General features: G+C 40.8%; 2 pseudogenes; one reads left to right on the top strand and one right to left on the bottom strand.

Annotated features, from left to right (window-relative positions):
* The first annotated feature begins 5,276 nt into the window (after window positions 1-5,276).
* On the top strand, window positions 5,277-6,244 carry LOC144579462 (olfactory receptor 1E5-like; annotated as a pseudogene).
* A 9,220-nt stretch (window positions 6,245-15,464) lies between these two features.
* LOC100396913 (olfactory receptor 3A3-like) lies at window positions 15,465-16,432 on the bottom strand (annotated as a pseudogene).
* Between the last annotated feature and the right edge of the window lie 1,327 nt (window positions 16,433-17,759).

The raw sequence follows: 17,759 nt of genomic DNA, 5'->3' as shown, positions 1-17,759 counted from the left end.
AGAACTGCTAGTCTGTGTGGTTCATTTAATTCAAATATTTAATGAAAATCTGCTTTGTGCCAGGCATTGTTGCAAATGCTAGAGACAAAGCAGTTCACAAAGTAACAAAAATTAGGGGTACCAGAAAGGTAGGTGTGCTTTGAACCAGGAGCCCAAATATTTCTCCTATATGTTTCTCCCATAGCCATGATTCATGAGTCTGGATATCAGGGAATGGTAGCAGTGCTGACATTCCTCATTATTAGATCAACTAATGTACCCACAGAACTTTTGCTTCCTGCCCCCACAATTTTGGGCTCTGTTAATTCACAGATCTTACTTTCTGTCATAGCTTTAGTTACCCAAAAAGTAGAGACAGAGAAAAAGTCTTATTTGTAAGTAGTTTATTTGAGAATTTTAGTTCACATGAAGTAAGCTATAGCGGGGGTGTTAAGTAGGGAAGGAGGAAGACCAGTTACTAGGATGGCTTAATGAGTTGGCAGCCACTAGGAGGACCTAAAGCATATATGCATAAGCTCCCAGCACCTGTACTTAAGGGGTGACCAACACAGCAACAACTCTCTTCCACTTCCTGGTTGGGTATGTATGAGTACTGGGCTGGTTTTCCATTATATTCCACCCCATGGGGTCAGAGAAACCATATGGCAGGACACAAGAAGCAGATGGACTAGACCTGAGGTAATACTGTCAGACTGAATCTATGTGAAGCTGGTCAAAGTTTATGCAGAATTGGTTACTGCAGCTGTGGCTGGAATAAGAGGATGGCTGAGAGAATCTGAAGTTGTGCACAGGAAGTGTCTGTTACGATTCTAAAGGGAGGAATGCTTTTACCAGAAGTGCTTCGTTGTTTTTATTCTACTGAAAGTTGAGACTGCCATTTGGCAATTTTGTTTCTTTATGTTTCCGAATCAATAGGCAGAAAGGGGGTTATTCTACTGCCTGTGGTACTTCAATCCCAGTTAACAATGGAAAATTGTGTTTCTCTGCATAATGAGGAAAGAGAAGACCATATCTGTTATGCAGAGGATTCTTTTGGTTGTCAGCAAAGTTTAATGAAACACTATTACGACAACCCAAGAAAAGCAATAACACTGAGGATGCAGGCTCACAAGGAAGGAAGGGTGAATCTAGCTGCAGTTAAGAAAAAGGGAACATGGACTAGGTGTGGAAGAAGGAGTTGTAAATGTCAGTTGTGGTCTTCTGATCAATTGTAGGATAAGGAAAAGCTAGGAGGAGGAGGTAACTTGACACGTGGAGAGTGGTTGGGATAATGATGGTATCTGGTTATTAAGGTTTTCCTAGAGAGGTAAGGAGCTAGAAGTAACTCAAAGGGCTGCAGATCTGGATTTGCTTTTCCATATTGGCCCAAGGAAGAATTGAATGTGATCTGAGAGTTCATATTTTCTCTTACTCCTGTCCTTTCTCTGTATCTGTATATGGTTGAGTCATGAAAGTCTGATCCTTGTTGGTTACAGTTTGTCTCTCTCCTAGGGCCTATTTGCAGGGCCTATTTGTATAGTGAGAGATTCTGCCACCTGGAAATATTTCCAAAACATATGTCCTTCCACAGTTGTCCTCTATTCAAAGACGGCTAATGGCTTGTTGTCTACAGGATAAAGCTTAAACTCTTAACACCCTTCAGATATTTTAGGACATTTATGGACTGGTCCCTGCTTACTTTTACAACTTCTCCAACCATTTTTATTCACTTCTCAAGATGTAGGCCTCAGCCTCACAGGTGTACTCTCCATTCCCTAAGCATGCAATGATTAAGCACCCATCCCTGAGCTCTCCATTCTCATGATTCCCCAAAGTGTAGTAAGATGTGATCAGCAACTGTAATCAGTCACTGTTGCAAGACTCTAAGATAATTTGTTCTAGAGAGGCCCTGTGTAATTGCTTTGTTTGTAATGAGTTCTTCCAGGACCTGGACTCTTCTGGGATGCACAGTATCCTAGGGCCAGGGATAGGTAGGAAGGGAGAAGTGAGGAGGGTGGCTACAGACACAGGTGATGACTCTAAAGGCGATTACATCATATGCCACCAACAAAGGGGTGGAGAATGTTGGATCAGGGCCCTGGAGTTAACCTCAGACACAGTAAGTTGGGCAGGAGGGTAAATAAGCTGGTACCTTACTGTCCCTACAACCTGAGGGTCTTCATTTTCCCAGTTGTATGATGTTCTATAGGATAGTTTTTCAGATATGATAACTTTCCTTTTCTGCCTTTCACCTCTCTGCCTTTCAAGACTTTCCTACATTCCAGAAATTCTTTGATTTAATGTTCACAACTTAGTATCTTTTCATTAATGATAGTGTCCATTAATACTATGCAATGTACTCTCTTACAGGATTGTATCATTTCAACATAATGACATATCTGTGAGATAGGCATTTAGTACAGATTTCAATCCCTCGGCTATGTATTTGAATTACTTAGGGAGCTTACTTAAGGCCCCCTTCCTGAGATTCTGATTACATATATCTGGGGATGGTGCTGTAATCTGTTTTTTAAAAATGTATTATATGTCCTTACTACTCACTGTGGTCCACAGAACAGCAGAATTGGCATCACCAAATGTACAATTTTAACTTTCAAAATGTTAATTAGGCCTTACACCAGGCCCATTGAATCAAATCAGCATTTAACAAGACCACCAGGTGGTTTGTATGTAAATTAAAATTTTAGAAGCAGCGACCTTTGTGATTCTTCTATGCAGTCCAGACTGAGAAACAGATTTACCAGGTGAAGAAGATGAGAGGCATTATTGAGGGAGCTGCTGAAATTCATATTCCCGATCAGCAGCAGTATTCACAAGTGATGTCTCTCTGGTTTGAAATTTCTAATAAGATCCTTGACAGCAGAGTTTGGTCCCACTCATTTCCCAAGGAGGCAGACTTCTGAGAAAACAAGCATAGGAAACTTCACTTGATGCCGTTTTCCTGCTACAGTACTAGCACATTATGTCCAAATGTGAAAAACTATTAATGTGGCTAGATTAAGCATTGGCAGGGTGAAAATCCCAGCAGTTAGACTCAGCTACATCCCGTTCAGGAAGGAACTTCTCACATACCTTAACACCCTTCAGCTTTCTTAGCTCAGAGGCATTTTAAGGTATGGATATCTGGAGAGGATGTACAGCGAGGTCACAAGGGTAGGTATATTCATTCCCTTTATCTCCAAATTATACAAACATTCAGATACATTTCTTCATGTCAACATAACTGAACCACATAGACATTGACACTGAAACCAAAATGACACTGTAAACATGCATAATGGGTTTTTTTTTTTTTTTTGAGACAGAGTCTGCCGCCCAGGCTGGAGTGCAGTGGTGCAATCTTGGCTCACTGCAACCTCTGCTTCCTGGATTCAAGTGATTCTCCTGCCTCAGCCTCCTGAGTAGCTGGGATTATAGAAATTCACCACCATGCCTGGCTATTTTTTTTTTTTTTTTGTAGTTTTAGTAGAGGCAGGGTTTCACTATGTTGGTCAGCCTGGTCTTGAACTCCTGACTTCAGGATCCACCCACCTTGGCCTCTCAAAGTGCTGGGAGTACAGGCATAAGCCACTGTGCCCGGCCTGGGCTGTCTTTTTAAAATAAAGAGTAGTGTAGTTGGATGGTCTAACATTTTCCATAGGTCTGAAGTTTATCTCAGAATTCTGTAATAAAGCGTCAAAATTAGCACCGAATGGTTAAGGCTAGTGAATTCTTATTCTGGAAGGATTTAATAGGAGTTTAACTACAATGGGAGTTGGCCGCTTTAAAGTTGGAGGAATGTATGTCTCAGCCTGAAGGACAGCCAACAAATATTAGTGAAACATTGGCCATATCCAGGCACCATCCCAGGTGCTGACCTTGCTGCGGTCACAAAGGAGGGTAAATAAGCTGGTACCTTAGTGTCCCTACAACCTGAGGGTCTTCATTTCCCCAGTTGTATGATGTTCTTAGGATAGTTTTGAGTATTGGGCTGGTTTTACAGCCTACCTGTATGGAGTTTACAGTTTGGTAGGAAACTGAGCTATAAACAAGCAATCAAGGGCATTGAATGCTGCTGGGTGAGTACTGGATGTTGTGGAAACACAGAAGCAGGTCTCACCTGGGGAGACCAAGGAAGATTTAGCTGAGCCAGTGACATGTAATATACATGAAGCAGGAGTGTGCCAAGTAAGAGGGAAGAAGATGTTACACAGAACAGCAAGTGTGAACATCTGGAGGCAAGAAATTGTGCCTTACAAGGTCAGCATTTCTGGAGAATGTTGAAGAATGCTGATGCAGCTTCATTGTGGGACCAGATGAGGCGGTGGAGGTAGGCATGGGTCAGATAATGAAATATTTGTGTCCTTGAAAGAAATTTTGCCTATATCTTAAAAATAATGAGAATCCATAAGGACTCTGAGCAGGAGAATGATGGTTCAATTTTTATCTTAGAATTCCACAGTGTGAATGGATTGAAGGCTAGTGAGCACAGGAGCAGGGAGATGAGACCATTGCAGTAGTCCAGATGGGGGATCAGGATGTCAGCCTGTTTTGGATTGTGGCAGTTGGGAAAAGCAGTGGGTGGATTAGAAAGAGAATGAAATACAGACTCTACATGACTTGCTAGGATAAGATGTTGGGCTTGAGAGAAATAAATGAATGAAAGAAAACTCCCAGGTTTCTGACTTGAGCCTGGATTTCTTTAACTGAGATATGAGAGACTGGAGGAGTGAGTGGATTGGGAGAGTGGCAGGGTGAGATCATGAGTTGCCCTTGGGATCTGTTAAGCTGAGAATAGCTTGGGATCTGTTAAGCTGGGAGATAATCAGGAAGCAACTGGTTACAAAATACTAATGGTGATACGTTTACCCATAAGGTGTAGATGATAATCAATGTCATGGGGGCAGGTGAACTCTTTCAGGGCTCAGTCTGTAAAATTAGAATAGTTTAGAAAAATCCCCAGAAGACACCGATATATAAGGTACTATTAGAGAAGAAACCAATCACAGTTGTTAAGAAGGAATGATCTGTATGTGTCAGGCAACTAGTGTGATCGCACAGAGGCTAAAAGATCGGAGTGTTTTAGAAGGAAAGGAGTCAATTGTGTTACACATTATGAAAGGTGAGATCAATCATAGTGAAAAGAAGCGTGCATTTTTTGATGTGGCACATTTCTGATTATAGAGATGGTTGTTAGGGATAATGATGGGGAAACCAATGACTGAAGAACACCTAATGACCTGTATTATAGAAACATGTTTATTTTTACTCAGGTTTTTAAGGGACCCGAAGACAGCATGATGGGATGAAATCAAACCAGCACCTCAGAGTTCCTCCTCCTGGGCCTGCCCATCCAGCCAGAGTAGCAAAACTGTTCTATGCCCTGTTTTTGGCCACGTATCTTACCACCCTCCTGGGGAACCTCATCATCATTATCATCCTCATTCGACTAGACTCCCATCTCCACATGCCTATGTATTTGTTTCTCAGCAACTTGTCCTTCTCAGACCTCTGCTTTTCCTCTGTCACAATGCCCAAATTGCTGCAGAACATGCAGATCCAAGACCCATCCATCCCCTATGCAGGCTGCCTGATCCAGATGTACTTCTTCTTGTATTTTTTGGATCTAGAGAGCTTCCTCCTTGTGGCCATGACCTATGACCACTATGTGGCCATCTGCTTCCCCCTACACTATGCCACCATCATGAGCCCCATGCTGTGTCTCTCCCTGGTGGTGCTGTCCTGGGTGCTGACCACCTCCCATGCCATGTTGCACACTTTACTCATGGCCAGGTTGTGTTTTTGTGCAGACAATGTGATCCTCCACTTTTTCTGTGATATGTCTTCTCTGCTGAAGCTGGCCTAGTCTGACACTCGAGTTAATGAATTGGTGATATTAATCATGGGAGGCTTCATTCTTGTCATCCTATTTCTACTTATCATTAGGTCCTAGGCATGAATTGTCTTCTCCATTCTCAAGGTCCCTTCTTCTAAGGGTATCTGCAAGGCCGTCTCTACTTGTGGCTCCCACCTCTCTGTGCTGTCACTGTTCTATGGGACTGTTATTGGTCTCTTCTTATGCCCATCAATTAATAATTCTACTCTAAAGTAGACTGTCATGGCTATGATGTACACTGTGGTGGCCCCCTTGTTGAACCCCTTCATCTATAGCCTGAGTAACAGAGACATGAAGGGAGCCCTGGAAAGAGTCAATGGTAAAAGGAAAAATCCCTTCCATGATAGAATACTTGGGAGTCTTACATAATTTTATCTGATGAATATATCAACATTAATATTTCAATATTATTTCAGTTCTCTTTTTTCTCCATGTGGAATTTTTTGTTTAAATGTAACATTACATAATTTCTGAATAAGTAAACAGATGTGGGAGAATATATAGTTGAACTAGGAAGTTGTTCTCAGTAATCTGCTAGGAAGATTTTCCTTTTTGTTAATCCCAAGTGACCCTAAGGAGGTATAATTTAAAATCTTTGAAAGTTCTGTCTTCACTGTTAAGCCACTAATTTATCGTGCATAATTAAACCCTGTAGGTCTGTTTTAAATAATAGTCTGTCCTCTCTTGTCAATAATAAGACCCGAACATCTCAGTCCCCTTCTTTGCTAAAGAAAACTTCAAATTTTAAATAAAACTTTTTACTCATTTTCCTGAGCAAGTGTTCACATCAGTCTGTCTTCTAACCTTGCTTTCTTCTTAATTTTTATATCTGTATGTCTTTTTTTCTTACTTGACCCAAACCTAAAACAAACTTTCTATTTGCTTTGCTACCATAGTTTAGTTTATCTGTATCTGAGAATTAAGTCACACCTGAGGCTCTAAAAAGGACTTCTCAAGCATGGGTAAGGGGACCAAAGACTGCTTAAGAACCTCACTCATTGTTCAGAATTCATTTATATCAGTTATTTTAAATTTTTAAAATTGATGCATAATAATCCTACATATTTATTGGGCACAGTGTGATATTTTGATACATATACACAATGTACAATGATCAGATCAGGAAAAGTAGCATTTCTATCACCTCAAACTTTTCTTAGTATTGAGAACATTCAAAGTTCTCTCTTCTAGTTATTTGAAAAATGCAATAAGTTGTTTACCAGGGTCATCCTACAGTGCTATAGAACACTAGAACTTATTCCTCCTGTCCTGTAATATGTTATTCATTAACTAACTTCTATAACCCCACTTCGTCCCCTTCTCAGCCTCTAGTGGCCCATATTCTACTCTATACTTCTATACTGGCAACTTTTTAAGTTTCCACACATGAGTGAGAATATGTGGTATTCATTTTTCTGTGCCTGACTTATTTAACAAAATATCCTTCAGGCTCACCGATGTTGCCATGAATGACAAAATTGAAGACTTTAATGACTGAATAGTATTCCATTCTGTATATATACACCATATTTTCTTTATCTGCTGCTGGCCACTTAGGTTAATTCTTTGGTGGGTAACATAAATAGTAATAGGAGTACGGATGTCTCTTGGACATACCAATTTTCTTTCTTTTGCATACATACCCAGTAGTGGGATTGCTGGATCATTTAGTAGTGTTCTATTTTTAGCTTTTTTGAGAACTTCCATACCACATTTCATAATGGCCATACTAACTTACATTCCCACTAACAACGGTATATAAGAATTGCCCTTCACAACTTTGACAACATTTTTTATTTTTAGTCTTCTTGATGATACAGTATTAACTGGGGTGGGATGAGGTCTCATTTTGGTTTTGATTTGAATTTCCCTGATAATTAGTGATGTTGGCCATTCGTATGTTTTTTTTTTTTTTTTTGATAAATGTTTATTCAGATCCTTTGCCCATTATTTACTTAGTACTTCTTGTTGTTGTTGTTGAGTTAAATTCCTTTTGTATCTTGGATATTAAAATCTTACCAAATGAATAGTTTGCAAAGATGTTCTCCTATTCTGCAGATTTTCTCTTCACTTTGTTGATGCTTTTCTTTGCTGTGAAGAAGCTTTTTAGTTTGACATAATCCAATTTGTCTATTTTTTTTTTTTTGAGACAGAGTTTCGCTTTTGTTACCCAGGCTGGAGTGCAATGGCGCTATCTCGGCTCACCACAACCTCTGCCTCCTGGGTTCAGGTAATTCTCCTGCCTCAGCCTCCTAAGTAGCTGGGACTACAGGCACACGCCATGGTGCCCAGCTAATTTTTTGTATTTTTAATAGAGATGGGGTTTCACCATGTTGACCAGGATGGTCTTGATCACTTGACCTCGTGATCCACCTGTCTCGGCCTCCCAAAGTGAATTTGTCTATTTTTTATTTTGTTGGCTATGTTTTTGAGGTCTTATCCATAAAATCTTTGCCCAAAGTAAGGTGCTGAAATTTTTTCCCTATGTTGTCTTCCAGTAGTTGTACTGTATTGGGTCTTACATTTAAGTCTTTAATCAATTTTGGGTCAATCTTCATATCTAGCATCTGTTTTCTTTAGATTTTTTAATGATCACCAGTCTAACTGGTGTGAGATGGTATCTCAATGTAGTTTTGATTTGCATTGCTCTACTGACCAGTGATGAGCATTTTTTTCATATGTTTCTTGGCCTCATAAATGTGTTCTTTCAAAAAGTGTCTGTTCATATCCTTCACCCACTTTTGAATGGATTTGTTTTTTTTCTTATAAATCTGTTTTAGTTTTTTGTAGATTCTAGATATTAGCCCATTGTGTTATGAGTAGATTGCAAAAATTTTTTCCAGTTCTGTTGGTTGCCAGTTCACTGTAATAATTGTTTCTTTTGCTGTACAGAAGCTCTAGAGTTTAATTAGATCCCATTTGTCTATTTTGGCTTTTGTTGCCAATGCTTTTGGTGTTTTAGTCATGAAGTCCTTGCCTGTGCCTATGTCCTGGATGGTTTTGCCTAGGTTTCCTTTTAGAGTTTTTATGGTGCCAGGTCTTATGTTTAAGTCTTTAATCCATCTGGAGTTAATTTTAGTGTAAGCTGTCAGGAAGGGGTCCAGTTTCTGCTTTCTGCACACAGCTAGCCTGTTTCCCAGAATCATTAAACGGGGAATCCTTTCCCCATTGCTTGTTTTTGTCAGGTTTGTCAAATATCAGATGATTGTAGATGTGTGGCATTGCCTCTGACTCCTCTGTTCTGTTCCATTGGTCTGTGTCTCTGTTTTGGTGCCAGTACCATGCTGTTTTGATTACTGTAGACTTGTAGTATAGTTTAAACTCAGGTAGCGTGATGCCTCCAGCTTTGTTCTTTTTGCTTAGAATTGACTCGGCTATGCAGGCTCTCTTTTGGTTCCATATAAAGTTTAAGGTGGTTTTTTCCAGTTCTGTGAAAAGGGTCATAGGTAGGTTGATGGGGATAGTGTTGAATCTATAAATTAACTTTGGGCAGTATGGCCATTTTCACAATATTGATTCTTCCTAACCATGAGCATGGAATGTTTTTCCATCTGTTTTTGTCCTCTCTTATTTCATTGAACAGTGGTTTATAGTTCTCCTTGAAGAGGTTCTTTACATCCTTTGTTAGTTGTATTCTAGGTATTTTCTTCTCTTTGTAGCAATTGTGAATGGCAGTTCATTCTTGATTTGGCTCTCTGTTTGTCTGTTGTTGGTGTATAGGAATGCTTGTGAGTTCTGCACATTGATTTCGTATCCTGAGGCTTTGCTGAAGTTGCTTATCAGTTTCAGGAGATTTTGGGCCGAGATGATGGGGTCTTTTATATATACAATCATGTCATCTGCAAATAGAGACAATTTGACTTCCTCTTTTCCTAATTGAATACCCTTTATTTCTTTTTCTTGCCTGACTGCTCTGGCTAGAACTTTCAATACTATATTGAATAGGAGTGGTGAGAGAGGGTATTCTTGTCTGGTGTCATATTTCAAAGGGTATGCTTCGCTTTTTCTCATTTAGTATGATATTGGCTGTGGGTTTGTCATTAATAGCTTTTATTATTTTGAGATACACTCCATTGATACCTAGTTTATTGAGAATTTTTAGCATAAGGGCTATTGAATTTTGTTAAAAGCCTTCTCTGCATCTATTGAGAAAATCATGTGGTTTTTGTTTTTGGTTCTGTTTATGTGGTGGATTATGTTTATAGATTTGCGTATGTTAAACCAGCCTTGCATCCCCGAGATGAGGCCTACTTTCTCGTGATAGAGAAAGCTTTTTGATCTGCTGCTGCAATTGGCTTGCCAGTATTTTATTGAAGATTTTTGCATCTATGTTCATCATGGATATTGACCTGAAGTTTTCTTTTTTTGTTGAGTCTCTGCTGGGTTTTGGTATCAGGATGATGTTGGTCTCATAAAATGTTTTAAGAAGGATTCCCTCTTTTGTATTGTTTGGAATAGTTTCAGAAGGAGTGATACCAGCTCCTCTTTGTACATCTGGTAAAATTCAGCTGTGAACCCATCTAGACCTGGGCTTTTTTGAGTGGTAGGCTCTTAATTCATGCCTCAACTTCTGCCCTTGTTACTGGTCTATTTAGGCTTTCAACTTCTTCCTGGTTTAGGCTTGGGAGGATGCAAGTGTTCAGGAATTTATCCATTTCTTCCAGGTTTACTAGTTTATGAGCATAAAGTTGTTTGTAGTAATCTCTGATGATGGTTTATATTTCTGTGGAATCTTCGGTGATACCCCTTTATCATTTTTATTGCATCTATTTGATTATTCTCTCTTTTTTTTTAAATTAATCTGGCTAGTGGTCTGTCTATATTGTTGATCTTTTTGAAAAACCAGCACCTGGATTTATAGTTTTTTAAGTTTTTTTGTGTGTGTCTCTATCTCCTTCAGTTCTGCTCTGATCTTAGTTATTTCTTGTCTTCTGCTAGGTTTTGAGTATTTTTTGATCTTGCTTCTCTAGCTCTTTCAATTTTTATGATAGGATGTCGATTTTAGATCTTTCCTTGCTTCTCATGTGGGCATTTATTGCTATATATTTTCCTCTATAGACTGCTTTAAATGTTTCCCAGAGATTCTGGTATGTTGTGTCTTTGTTCTCATTGGTTTCAAAGAACATCTTTATTTCTGCCTTCATTTCATTGTTTATCCAGTCAACATTAAAGAGCCAGTTTTTCAGTTTCCATGAAGCTGTGCAGTTCTAAGTTAGTTTATGAATTCTGAGCTCTAACTTGATTACACTGTGGTCTGAGAGACTGTTTGTTATGATTTCCGTTCTCTTGCATTTGCTGAGGAGTGATTTACTTCCAATTATGTGGTCAATTTTAGAGTAGGTGTGATGTGGTGCTGAGAAGAATGTATATTCTGTGGATTTGGGGTGAAGAGTTCTGTAAATGTCTATTAGGTTTGCTTGGTCTAGGTCTGAGTTCAAGTCCTGGATATCCTTGTTAATTTTCTATCTCATTGATCTGTCCAATATTGACAATGGGGTACTGGAGTCTCTCACTATTATTGTGTGGGAGTTTAAGTCTCTTTGTAAGTCCTTAAGAACTTGCTTTATGTATCTGGGTACTCCTGTATTGGGTACGTATATATTTAGTATAGTTAGCTCTTCTTGTTGCATTGATCCTTTTAAAATTATGTAATGTCCTTCTCTGTCTCTTTTGATCTTCGTTGATTTAAAGTCTATTTTATCAAAGATAAGAATTGCAACTCCTGCTTTTTTTTTTTTTTGCTCTCCATTTTCTTGGTATATCTTCCTCTATCCCTTCATTTTGAGCCTTTGTGTATCCTTGCATGTGAGATGGGTTTCCTGGATACAGAGTACTGATGGGTTTTGACTTTTTATCCAATTTGCCAGTCTGTGTCTTTTGATTGGGGCATTTAGCCCATTTACATTTAAGGTTAATATTGTTATGTGTGAATTTGATCCTGCCATTTTGATGCTAGCTGGCTGTTTTGCCCATTAGTTGATGCAGTTTCTTCATTGTGTTGATAATTTTTACCACTTGATATGTTTTTGGAGTGGCTGGTACTGGTTGTTCCTTTCTATGTTTAGTGCTTCTTTCAGGAGCTCTTGTAAAACAGGCCTGGTGGTGATGAAATCTCTGAGTAATTGCTTGTTTGTAAAGGATTTTATTTCTCCTTCACTTAGAAGCTTAGTTTGGCTGGATATGAAATTCTGGGTTGAAAGTTCTTTTCTTTAAGGATGTTAAATATTGGCCCCCACTCTCTTCTGGCTTGTAGGGTTTCTGCTGAGAGATCTGCTGTCAGTCTGATAGGCTTCCCTTTGTGGGTAATCTGACCTTTCTCTCTGGCTCCCCTTAGCATTTTCTCCTTCATTTCAACCCTGGTGAATCTGACGACTATGTGCCTTGGGGTTGCTCTTCTTGAGGAATATCTTTATGGTGTTCTCTGTATTGCCTGGACTTGAATATTGGCCTGCCTTGCTATGTTGGGGAAGTTTTGCTGGATAATGTCCTTAAGAGTATTTTACAGCTTGGATTTATTCTCTTCATCACATTCAGGTACACCTATAAAACATAGATTAGGTCTTTTCACATAGTCCCATATTTCTTGGAGACTTTGTTTCTTCCTTTTTACCCTTTTTTCTCTAATCTTGCCTTCTTATTTTGTTGCATTGAGTTGATCTTTGACCTCTGATGTCCTTTCTTCTGCTTGGTCAATTCGGCTGTTGAAACTGTTATATGCTTTGTGAAGTTCTCATGTTGTGTTTTTCAGCTCCATTAATTCACTTATATTCCTCTCTAAGCTCTTTATTCTGGTTAGAATTTTGTGAAATATTTTTTCAAAGTTCTTAGATTTTTGCATTGGGTTAGTACATGTTCTTTTAGCTCAGAGAAGTTTTTTATTACCTACCTTCTGAAGGCTGTTTCTGTCAATTCATCACACTCATTCTCCATCCAGCCTTGTTCCCTTGCTGGTGAGGAGTTATGATCTCTTGGAGGAGGAGAGGCGTTCTTGTTTTGGGTGTTTTCATCCATTTTCACTGGTTTCTTCCCATCTTTGTGGATTTATCCACCTGTCATCTTTGCAGTTGTTGACTTTCATATTGGGTCTCTGAGTGGAAGTCCAGTTTGTTGATGATGAAGTTATTTCTTTCTGTTTCTTAGTTTTTCTTCTAACAGTCTGGTTCCTCTGCTGTAGGACTGCTGAAGTACACTCCAGACCCTGTTTGCCTGAGGATCACCTGCAGCAGCTGCAGAACAGTAAGGGTTGCTGTCTGTTTCTTCTTCTGCTATCTTTGTCAGTCTGAGCTCTCCTTTTTGAGGTGACTCTTTGGATATATGGGGGTCAGGAAGCTGCTTGAGGAGACAGTGTGTCCTTTCTAGGAGCTCAAGTGCTGAGCTTTGAGCTCCATTGTTCATTCAGAGCTGCTGGGCAGGTACGTTTAAGTCTGCTGAAGCAGAACTCATAAACTCTGTTTTTTCCCCCAGTTGCTCTCTTCTGGGGAGTTAGGGCTTTATTTATGAGTTTCTGTTGTGCTGCTGCCTTTTTTTTTTTCCAGGGCTGCCCTGCCCAGCGAGGAGGCAGCCTAGTCACAGTCTGGCTGCAGAGGCTTTGCTGAGCTGCTGTAAGCTCTGCCCAGCTGCTTTGTGAACTTCCCTGCAGTCCTGTTTATATGGGTATAGTTAGAACGGCCTCAGCAATGGAGGCCCACCTCTATAATGGTGGACTCTCTCTGTAATGGAGGGCCGCCTCAGCAATGGCGGGCTGCCTCAGCAATGATGGACTACCTCGGTAGTGGTGGACTGCCTCAATAATGGCAGATGCCCCTCCGCCACAGAGCTGGACCATCCCGGGTTCAGCTATGCTTGCTGTAAAACTCTCAACCCACAGCATTTCAGATTGCTGTTTTTTTGTGGGGGTGGGACCAGCCGAGGCTGATCACCTGGCTCCCTGCTTCAGACCCCCCTTTTTTTTCAGTTGAAGAGGCAACTCTGTCTCCCAGGTGTTCCAGTCTCCTGTTGAAAAGGCACCAGGATCTGTGTGATTTCCCATGTGGTGACCCACTGAGCTGGCTGAAACAGCTGCTCTGAGATTCATGACACTTTTTTGCCTGGGAATTTCCTGGCCTGGCTCCCTGTTTTGGTCCCCTTTTTTATCAGTTGAATGGCTGACTCTGACTCTCACAAGCTCCAATCAGCAGCTAAAATGGTGCCCAGACCCATGTATTTTGTGCAGAAACCCACTGGGCCAGCCAAAACAGCTGCACTGGTGACCCATGGGGCTCCTCCACCTGGGAATCTCCTGGTCTGTGGGCAACAAAAATTTGTCTGGAAATGTGGCCTCCACTCAGCCTCTGCTCTTTCTCTGGGAGCTGCAATCCTGAGCTGCTACTAATTGGCCATCTTGGATCTGTCTCCAGCAAGTTTATATCGAGAACCACTCTTAATGGTTCAGAGCTTGGAGTGCAGTGGTTACAGGTGCTGTGAACAATGTGAACCACTCTCAATGGTTCAGAGCTTTGAGTGCAGTGGTTACAGGTGCTGTGAATAGTGAGAACCACTCTCAATGGTTCAGAGCTTTGAGTGCAGTGGTTACAGGTGCTATGAATAGTGAGAACCACTCTCAATGGTTCAGAGCTTTGAGTGCAGTGGTTACAGGTGCTGCGAACAGTGTGAACCACTCTCAATGGTTCAGAGCTTTGAGTGCAGTGGTTACAGGTGCTGTCAACAGTGTGAACCACTCTTAATCGTTCAGAGCTTTGAGGGTGGCATGACCCAGTAATGCACCTGATCACCAGAGTCAGGGAGGGAGAAACAAATCGAGTCAGTCAGGCTAGCACAAGCTAGGTTATTGCAATTTCATGTACCTATTAACATAGTTTTATTTAGCAGCTCTTTCCTCCTCTGGACCCTGATCATCCTATGGGATCCTCTTGTGGTATTAAAGAGATGGAACTGATTTTATTGGATGTGTAAGGTGAACAGTAGTAAGAAATAATTCTTGGCACTGGGCCCATCATTCAAAATACCTTTCCACAGTCTAATCTGCAGGGAGTCTCACATCCCTCTGAAAGGAAACTTGGCAGTGATATTCTTGGTTATTTAGGCTGGGATTAAGCAGCCCTTTCCTGTAGGGCTTTGCTGCCCAGGCATAAACTGCTGCTAATATTTCAACTCTACCAAGAAAGTGGGCACAGCCCAAGACTAGGTAGCAAGTTGCCCAGGAGGCATGGTTGGTAGAACCTGACTCCATGTTTTCCTGTCTTACTAGCTTTTCTCTACAGAGCATATCACCATGTGGTATACTATAGATGATGCTTATTTATTTATTTGGCCTACCTTTATAGCATGTGATTTGCTTGAGTGAAGAGACTTTTGTCCATTTTGTTCACCAATGCCCTAGAAGACTGTCTGGATTATAGAAGAAATTGAATACATATTTGTTGAATAAATAAATGAATGAGTTATGTAGGGTTTCCTTGCAGGCCAAACACAGAACACCACTCCTCAGGCATCAGGAGACAGAAAGAATGGTTATAAACAAAGTTTGTTGGTTGCTGTCTTCTGGGGAAATTTTCCTCAGTCCAGAAAAGGCAGGAAAAAAGGTCATCTCTCAGGTCAGTGATTGCTTCACCACCAGTACCTGGCACAGAGCATCCTGAACATCAGTTTTTTCTGAGGCTGTAGATAAGTGGGTTCAGCATGGGGTTGATCACAGTCATGAAAACTCCAACCCCCTTATCCTTGTCTGAAGATTCCACCGAACCCAGTCTCATGTAGCTGAAGAGGCCAGTCCCATAGAAGATGCCCACCACAGTGAGGTGGGAGCCACATAGGGAGAAGGCCTTCTTCCTGCCCTCAGCAGAGCAGATTTGCAGCACACCAGCTACCACATGGGCATAGGACACACTGATGAGGACCAAGGGCACCACAGCCATGAAGGCTACTGCTGCAAAGAGCCAACAGCTGATTGAGTTGGGTGCTGGAGCAGGAGAGCTGGAAGAGCTGTGGGAGGTCACGGTAGAAGTGACTGATCACGCTGGGGCCACAGAAGTTGATGGTAGTTAAGGAAACAGTGTGGGTCAGTGCATTGCTGAAGGCACAAGTCCAGGACGCAGCCACCAACATCCTCTGGACTGTCTGACTCATGCACGTGCTGTAGGTGAGGGGCTGGCAGATGGCCAGGAATCAGTTATAGGCCATGGCAGTCAGCAGGAAGCAGTCCGTCCCCACCAGAAGGTAGAAGAAGAAGAGCTAGGAGAGGCAGGCGTCATAGGAAATTGTACGCTTGTGGGACAAGAGATGACCCAACATTGAGGGAACAGTGACAGTGATACATCCAACATCCAGTGCTGATAGGTTCCCCAGGAATAAGTACATGGATGTGTGGAGTTTGGGCTTCACCAAGATGGCTGCCAGGATGCTGAGGTTGCCCCCAATTGTGACCAGGTAGGCAAAGAGGAAGAGCACAAAGAGCACAGACTGCATCTTTTCAGTTTGCACGAGGCCCAGCAGAATGAACTCAGCAACAGCTGTCCTGTTGATCCCAGCTTCTTGCTCTATGAGTTTCTGTAAGGACATGTCTCAGCAGGAGAGGCACCAGTCCACTCAGTTCACATTAACATTTTAAACCATTTATGTTGAAAGCCCCATGGTGGGTCCCCAGGCCGTCCCTCCCTCATTGACCTCCACCATCACCTCAGTGTCTTTACCTTGCTCTTGGTTGAGATGCCCAATGCCACCACCACCTTGTCCCTCTCAACCTCTATTAGTGGAAAAGGTCAGAATACCTGGGAAAATAAATTAAGATAAAAGATCTAATTTACAACATGAGGATTAGAGTTAATAAAGTGTATTGTATTCAAGATATTTGTAGATGAGTAGATTACAGCTGCTCTTGCCAGAGGAGGGAAAATGGGTAACTGTGTGAAATAATGGATATGTTAATTTGTTTCACTGTGGTAATCATTTTACTATTTACATGTATATTATAACTTCACTTGGTGAACCTTAAATATACACAATGAAATTTGTTTAAAAAAGGCAAAGGACTTTTCTTTGAATGTAGTGGGATTAAGATAGTTAACATATCCAGCCCTTCGCCAACTCATTTTTGTGGTGAGAATGTTAAAATATATCCTTTTATACAAACTGGATGACATTATGCTAAGTGAAATAAACTAGACAGAAAGACAAATACTTTACAATTTCATTTATATGTGGAATCTAAAAAGTCGATGGCATAGAATCTGAGACCAATAAGCAGACTTCAAAATATAAAAATTTATGAGATTTTCAGATAAACTAGAAAATATTGAAACTGTTGCCCAGGTTTCAAGGCTTCTGGAAATTAGTGAAGATCAAGGGAAGGTATGGCAAGAATCAGATAGAAGATATCCATGATTCTGGATGTCAGAAAGACCAGCTGAGCACATTTCTTCTCAGTGAGGGACCACACTCTGAAGTGTCAATCCAACACTCCTCGTTCAATAAATTGCTAGTGGTATTATTGTTACTTAAATGCTTACCATGGACTTTGACTAACAACTTAATTTAAAATTATTTTTTCTGAGCATATTGTCTGCTACTCCTCTCTAAAACCAAAGTTGTAATCATGGCATGTGGGTTGGCTGCCACCATGTGTGGTAAGGGTTCTACTTTGCACAGTCACTCGTCTTCTACTTGTCCTTCATTCAGGCATGGTAGACTCACCAATGCCTCTAAGACTATGTCTTCAAATGAAGAAGGCATGTACTTGGAAAGCCATATTGAATTATGCCACATCAAACAAATATCAATGTCTTTATTGACCAGAGACAAGTAGGGCTAGAGCTTCCTGAAGAGCAATGTCATACCCTTGTATCTAAAATCAGAAGATGGGAGGCAGTTGGATCTGAAAACTCTAACA

The sequence above is a fragment of the Callithrix jacchus genome, chromosome 15, assembly GCF_049354715.1.
Source record: "Callithrix jacchus isolate 240 chromosome 15, calJac240_pri, whole genome shotgun sequence".
In the NCBI taxonomy this organism is placed as follows: domain Eukaryota; kingdom Metazoa; phylum Chordata; class Mammalia; order Primates; family Cebidae; genus Callithrix; species Callithrix jacchus.
The sequence above is the reverse complement of the archived record's forward strand: the minus strand, read 5'-3'. Positions and strand labels throughout refer to the sequence as shown.